Below are 6,290 nucleotides of genomic sequence, written 5' to 3'. Positions count from 1 at the left end.
ACTTAGCTTAAGTTAAGCTGCGCGCGACATTGGAAAGCTGAATAAAACTAGACTGTGTCGCTTTTCCAAACTATTACTTGCAAATATGTCATTATTGCTAACAATAAAATTTAGCCGTTTCAACAATCGCTCTGGTTTCTTTTACAGCTTGTTTCACTCGTTCCGTGATTGACTTGAAACACTTTCTCCATTTAGATGCGATTTTGAGAACATAATCGTATTTATGTCAGCTATTATTTAGAAGTAGATCTACTTTTAGTGCATAATTGATCGAGCGAAACTAGGTTTCTGAGTGGCTTTTCCTGCATGTTTATCAGTGGGAGGGCGGGCGATGCATGTCGCATGCTGCATGTTGCACCATACAGATTTGTTTGGTTTAGCGGATTATAGCAAATTAGGCTTTTGGTTCCTTGTATAAATAAATAAATAAAATATTTTTTATTCAATTGAACTTTTACAAGTACTTTTGAATTATCACATGCATCTAGTAGATACCCGCGTCTTCGTTCGCTTGGATTTAGGTTTTTAAAATTCCCGCGGGACCTCATTGATTTTCTGGAATGAAAAGTAGCCTATGTTACTCATCCCACCCATCCTTTCAACTAGCTTCACTTCACTAGCTTCTCCTTTCAGCAAAGGTTGTCTGGTAGAGATTGCTCTAAGCAATAAGGCCACCTTTGCACGCAATTATTTTTTCTGTTTTCTTCTTTCTGTGTTGTGTTCCTTTACATGTGTTTTTGTGTGCAATAAAGACTTCTATCTATCTATCTACTTACGTCTATACCTAAAATCAAGTCGATTGGTTGCTTAGGACGTGAAGGAAGGACAAGTAAACAAACCCCCTTTCGCATTTATAATATTAGTAAAGAGTACAGATATTGCTGGGTATTGATGATAAGCGACATATTACAAGACGTCAACATGATCTAGCCGGCAACTCGGCGTTAACAGGGCTCTCTCCGTCACTCGCTTCATACAATCGTAGTTCCAATTTCATTTGAATAATAAGCAACCAAAGTCCATGAAATTTTGCAGACATATTCTAGAAACTAATATCTGTGTCTGTGGTGTTTTAGATTTTTCTAAAAATATGTAGTTTTAAAATTACAGGGGCTCAAAGATTTGTATGTAAATTTTTAAGACCGCGTAACTTTGAAACCGAATATTTTAACAGAAATCTGGAAAACCACAGACATAGATATTAGTTTCTAGAATATGTCTGCAAAATTTCATGGACTTTGGTTGCTTAATATTCAAATGAAACTGGAACTACGTTTGTATGAAGCGAGTGACGGAGAGACCCCTCTTAACGGTCAATGTTACGTTGCGACGACCTAACTAACTGGTACAGCTGCCATGCCGGTCTAGGCTACACTGGAGGCTGTTGCAATCTGTCTACGTAGACACCTACTTTCATGCTACGAGTATTAATTAATGTCATTTCATTTGTTTTGTCTTGCTACTCTATAACTAACTTTCTCTACTAATATTATAAACAAATTGATGTTTCTGACTTCGCCCTCATGGATTTAGATTATTGAAAATCGCGTGGGAACTCTTTGATATTCCGGGATAAAAAGTAGCCTATGTCGCTCTCCAGGCCGATCCGTTGTTCAATTTCGACGCGATTGCTAGACAAACCAACAAACAAGAGTGAATAGGCATGCTTTAGGTAAACGCGTCCCATCTTAGGCCACATCATCACTTTCCATCAGGTGTGATTGTGGTCAAGCTTGCCTATAATGAATAGAAAAAACAATTTCGCAGTTATAATACCTATGGATATTGGTGATTAGCGACATATTGTAAAACGTGGTCTAGCCGGCAACTCGGCGTTAACGGTCAATGTTACGTTGCGACGACCTAACTAATTGGTACAGCTGCCATGCCGGTCTAGGCTACACTGGAGGCTGTTGCAATCTGTCTACGTAGACACCTACTTTCATGCTACGAATTAGTTTTGTCCTATAGGCCCTATAGCTAACCTGCTCTACTAATGTTCCGTATACAAAGGGTGCCAACGAGACCTATCCGTCCGTTCGTCCGTCTGTCAATGGGCTGTATCTTGTGAACCGTAATAGACTGAGAGAGTTGAAATTTTCACAGAATGTTTACCTATTTTTTTTCCGGTAGGTATAACAATAAATAAAAATTTCAAAATGGCCGCTTTGAAAATTTTAAAAGTTCAGAAGTGGAATTTCTTATGATAGATGGTACTGAACCCTTCCGACTCACACTTGACCGATTTCTTTTAGGTACTTTTATTTATATTAGGTACAAATACTTAAATTAAAAAAAAAATAAGTATCATATCATCGACGTTCATGCGTTAGCGCCTATTATGCACTAGTTACATCACTTTATGACCGCTAGACTAAGAACGTACAGTGCACAAGCTCTGTAAACGCACGTTAGTATTGCGACAGACTATATCTAGTGTCTGCGACAGGAATAGCATCATAATGGCCGATTAACATTGAATTTTCCCGCGTCAACAGCCGTTTTGACACTCTACGATCTGTCATAAGCCGTGTGGTTAACTGACTGACTGATTTATCAACGCACAGCTCAAACTACTGGATGGATCAGGCTAGGCATGCAGATAGATATTATGATGTGGACACTGGACAGCCGTTAATAAAGGATTTTTGAAAATTCCACTCCTAAGGGGGCGAAATGGAGTGAGAGCTTTGAAATTTGCATAGTCCACGTGGACGAAGTCGCGGGCATTCTGTTTGTTATAGGTACTTGTTACAATAATATTGAAAGCGCCGATTTTTTAACCCCCGACCCAAAAAGAGGGGTGTTATAAGTTTGACGTGTGTATCTGTGTATCTGTGTGTCTGTGTATCTCTGTATCTGTGTATCTGTGTATCTGTGTATCTGTCTGTGGCATCGTAGCGCCTAAACGAATGAACCGATTTTAATTTAGTTTTTTTTGTTTGAAAGGTGGCTTGATCGAGAGTGTTCTTAGCTATAATCTAAAAAAATTGGTTCAGCCGTTTAAGAGTTATCAGCTCTTTTCTAGTTTTCTTGTAGAAAAGAAGGTTAGATAACCGTTAGGTTCATAATATTATGTCAATAGACAAATGTCAAGCTGTCAAGATGGACGTTGCCTAAATACATAATTATTTATTTGAAAATGATGTTTTGGAAAACTCAAATACTTTGGATCGTCGGGGGTGTTATAAATTTTTAATTTACACTTGTCTATCGTCAAATAGGTAACTTTTATCACAGGAATAAAGGCGTAATGACAGATTTTCTTTAGAAAAACTGTCAAATCCTCATTTCTCAGATAAAAGTTATTTGACGAGTGAAAAATCGGCCCTAAGTACTTAGAGCATAGAAGATACCCACGACTTCATACGCGTGAATTTGGGTTTTTGAAAAATCATGGGACCTCTGATTTTCTGGAATAAAAAGTAGTCTATGTCCGTTTCCAGTAGATATACAAGTAGGTATTTAACATTTGTACTTTTCGTCATAGAACAGATAGGCCATGAAAAGCTAGCAGACAGACATACACTTTCGCATTATTATATTAGAATGGATATGGATTATATTTAGGCGATTAAAAATAAGCTTTATGAGATATTTCTGTTTGACCGATAGACTCTAAACTACTTACTAATAATAAATAATCAAGCCAATAGATAGGTAGGTATACCTATGTAATACACTAACATCTAATAATAAATCTTTTGAAGTCGGGTAAAAAGACGAGATGTTAGTAATATGATGTCAAGGAAAAGTGAAACAGGTCAACTATTACCGATTACAGGCATACAATATTACCTTCCCATCCAAACAAAGACATGCTTTCAAAAAAATAATATTGAGTGAGTACTTATTTATATATACTTATTCGTATACTTTTTACATATAAGAATTGAAAAAATTAAAATGGCACCATGCAACCACCATATTGTTTTTTTTTTCAAAGAAATTATAGCCATTGTCAGATGATGTAAGGATTTAACGATACCCCGAAAATCTAAATCTGTCCAGGCATTTAGAAGTTATGGTTAAATCAAGAAACTTACATAAGTAGATGAGCTCTGAAAATATTATACCTATAGGTAACTCATTGTCGTCGTATAAAGTTATTTTATCAAAAGGTATTTTTAACCCCCGACCCAAAACGAGGGGTGTTATAAGTTTGACGTGTGTATCTGTCTGTGGCATCGTAGCTCCTCAACTAATGAACCGATTTTAATTTAGTTTTTTTTTGTTTGAAAGGTGGCTTTATCGAGAGTGTTCTTAGCTATAATCCAAGAAAATCGGTTCAGCCGTTTGAAAGTTATCAGCTCTTTTCTAGTTACTGTAACCTTCACTTGTCGGGGGTGATATAAATTTTTAATTTGCACTTGTTTAGACGTTTGATTCTAAATCTGTAAACCAGTTTTACAAAAAGTACAAATCATTAAAAAGCTGCATTCAGGTTTATCGAAGAAAAATCCAAAACATTTGCAGAGGCATGAACGACATTGAACTTTTGCGTTTCTTCCGCGAAAAAAAAATAATGTCATTACGCAAAAACTCGTTTCAACTGAGTCAAGTACAATGTCTTAATCATGTATGTAAATATGTAGCGTTTTTATGAATAAAAATTAAAATGATAATATTTTTTGTACCACCCATTCAATTACAATATTTAATTTGTTCATAATTATTAGTTACAAATTAAAATATGACAGACTTACAGCTATTTAAGGCCTCATTCGCACGAGAGCTTTTTTAAAGTCCGTTAAAAAAGCGTTCAAATAGAACAAATGCATTCACACGTCAACGCTTTTTTAACGCGCACTTTGTATTTTCAGGTAACCGGGTTTTAACGCAACGCTTTTTTAACGCTCGTGCGAATTAGGACTAAGTACTCATCGAACTTTAAAATTTAAATGCTTCTTAATTTAATGACAGGTGTTAAAATAAGTGAATTTTGATTTGGACTGCCTTCCATCACCACCCAGCAATATTAAGAAATACAGTTACTGCTGCTCTGCACAGGCATGCACTAATACAATAACACAGTCATGAATACAATGTTTTCATTAAAATAGAAAGAAAGAAAGAAGAAAGAAAGAAAAACTGTTTATTTGGTACCAACAATAACTTAAAATAAATAAAATATGAAATGGGACGCGTTGTGTGTGGTGCCAAAATGGACTCCACTCAGCATTTGCTGCGCCTGTGTCGGGAACGCAGGCACAGCGCTGGTCTTCCGTGAAGCCAGAAGTTTCGGACGGTAACTATAGGATGCAATATACAAAATGCAAATACAATACAAAATAAATAATGTGGTTAGTAGATATAGGGTTAGTACAATAATTTAATGATAAAGTAGGTATATAATAAAATAAAGTAGAATAAAGATGTGGGAGGACCTGAATAATAATATTATTATTAATATTTTTACATAATTGTATTTGGGAAGTAATAATTCTAGGCTAAGTAAGCATTCGTTATATCTTATCAGTTAAATAATAATCATTGATAGAGTATTAAGTTTTTTATATTAGAAATTTCACTAATACTTATTGTCTTAAAGGAAGGAATTCATTCGTGGCTATAATGTCTTTTGGCAAGTGATTATAGAGTATTGACCGTGTACAGGACCATATCAGTAACTTTACAGGTTTTATAATAAACACTGTGATTAAACGTCAAATGAGTATAATGTTAAATTTCCATTAATTCGGGCTCCGGAATACTGCAAAGGACAGGGTACGGCGAGCAGTTGAGTCATATAACTCAATTTATGCGAACACATCTGCCAACCAACATCCCGTTAGGCTGCCTTTATACTGAGCTGTTTGTATTTTATTTTCCCTCTTAACTTTTTTTTACCCGACTACGGCAAGGCCAAAAGGAAGGGTTTTATTTTTAACAGTCTATGTATGTATATTTGTATCAGATTCTGTGTGTTCTACCATATCGCCTAAATTACTGGGCCGATTTTTAGGTGTTGGTCAATCAATGTTACATCCAAAAAAAGAGGAGGTCTCCAAAATTTTTTTTTGCTATTGTATCGAATAGGATATCAAATGAAAGAGGAAAGTTTCTGAGTTCATAAATATAGGTTAATACAGAACAATGTTAAAATATACCGAGCGACAGTAAATAAATTAGTAAATAAAAGTAAATAAATTTTGATATTGAATAAAGTGAAATTCAGCTCGCGCAGCACTGCGATCTGAAAAACAAACGCCTCTCTTTCTATCGTGTAAACTCTTATAGACTCTCTCTCTCTTTCTTTTGAGACTTACATGTGAGCCTAGGTAAGTAGG

General features: G+C 35.5%; 1 protein-coding gene across 3 annotated transcripts in view; it reads left to right on the top strand.

Moving 5' to 3' along the window:
- LOC123877784 (mushroom body large-type Kenyon cell-specific protein 1) overlaps nt 1–6,290 on the top strand; it is a 268,246-nt gene that overhangs the window by 107,130 nt on the left and 154,826 nt on the right. The gene's annotated exons all lie outside the window — the stretch shown is intronic.

The sequence above is a fragment of the Maniola jurtina genome, chromosome 24, assembly GCF_905333055.1.
Source record: "Maniola jurtina chromosome 24, ilManJurt1.1, whole genome shotgun sequence".
NCBI classification, from domain to species: Eukaryota; Metazoa; Arthropoda; class Insecta; order Lepidoptera; family Nymphalidae; genus Maniola; species Maniola jurtina.
Note: the sequence above shows the minus strand (reverse complement) of the source record. Positions and strands in the feature narration are given on the sequence as shown.